A 1,576-nucleotide genomic window follows, 5' to 3' on the forward strand; every position below is an offset into this window, starting at 1 on the left:
CCCGCTCTGAAGCTGCAGTGACTTCAAGGACACTGTTTCCTGGTGTCAATGAAGGATGGTGCTGCTCTTCTTCTTCTTCTTCTTCTTCTTACGTGTTTAATGGTGGATCGCCGCACTGCCCTCTACTGCACTGGACATGAGCAGTTTTTAATTCATAGAAGAGTTTATGAAGCAGATCTGAGATCAGTCTGCGCCGCTTCCAGCTGATGTCAGTTCAGTCTGACGCTCACCAGGTGGCAGGACTCTCCTCTGATAACACTGTGTGAACAACTCAATCTCATATACACCAGTGAACCTGCTGAACCTCTTCTGGTAGCATCCTCCCCTGCTCTGCTGTGACTGTAACCATAGCAACAAGAGGCCTCCTCACTGTGGTCACCAGGGGCTTACAGAGATCTGTGGCTCCGGAAGTGCAGCATGGGGCCCATGACTGAGAGCCAGGGGCCTTTTAAATCCTTTGTGGACATTATGAACACAGAGGCTGAAACCAAGAGGTTATATCAAGAGGACCTGAATCCTCCAGACCTCCAGACCTCCAGACCAACATCCAGACCTCCAGACCTCCATACTTCCAGACCTCCAGATAGTCATGAAATCTGATCTGATCTTCATCTGAGTCACAGATGAAGACGAACACATCCTCAGCTGATATCCTCATCCTCAGCTGCCTCCAGAGCTTTCAGAAACATCTCATGGTCTTCATCAGTAAACTGAAGGAGAAGGTTTGAACCCTTACTTAAAGGGACACTTTATTTATCATGGCGGCTCCTCTCAGCTCATCCTGTGTGGAAGTGTGAGGAAACAACCCAGGTGATGTCATTGTGATGTCATCAAGACTTCATATTCACAACATGAAACCAGTGTTACAGACTGGAGGTGTGGAGTTTGAAAAGCACACACAATGTTGAAGTGCATCATGCGAAGTGTAGGATCCAGTGACTGAAAGGCAGATGTTGCACAGATGTTTGACGGCAGTCAGCTGAGCACATAGTGAAATGCATGTGTGAGGTTTGAGTGTAAACATGACAGATCAGACTGTGTCCTGATGTGGGCCGTTGCAGAGCCGGTGCAGAGCCGGTGCAGAGCCGGTGCAGAGCCGGAGCTCGTGCAGCGGCAGCTGAAGGAATGTCCCCGTCAGCAGTTTTTCTGCAGCTCGACGTAAGAACGAGACAGAGGAGAGCAAACGAAAGAGTAGGACAGGCTAATCGTATAATCCCTTCTCCCAGAGAAGGATGTCAGGCTCCGCTGGAGGTGACGGTACTTTTCCATCACCGCTGACATCTGGAGGACACAGCGGAAACCTGATCCTCTCCCTGCCTCTGTCCCCCCCGTCCCTCTGTGTGTGTTCACTGTTGTACATGGAAATGTTTTGTTGCTACTAATAACACTGTGCAGAACACTGAAAGGGGGGGGGGGTTACTGTGAGTTGTAAACGTGGCTCTGCTTACAGATAAGCACCACCCTCAGGTCTGTGAAGAATCCTGAGTCTAAAGTTGAAGGTGAGTTCCCGAAGGACACCAGGTTTGCCGCAGTCCTCACTTCCTGGTTCTCACTCAGGTGATCTACTTCGGGGGGG

Source organism: Seriola lalandi, unplaced genomic scaffold (assembly GCF_002814215.2).
Source record: "Seriola lalandi dorsalis isolate HSWRI2012SDOR001 ecotype SW California unplaced genomic scaffold, Sedor1 jcf7180002054850, whole genome shotgun sequence".
In the NCBI taxonomy this organism is placed as follows: domain Eukaryota; kingdom Metazoa; phylum Chordata; class Actinopteri; order Carangiformes; family Carangidae; genus Seriola; species Seriola lalandi.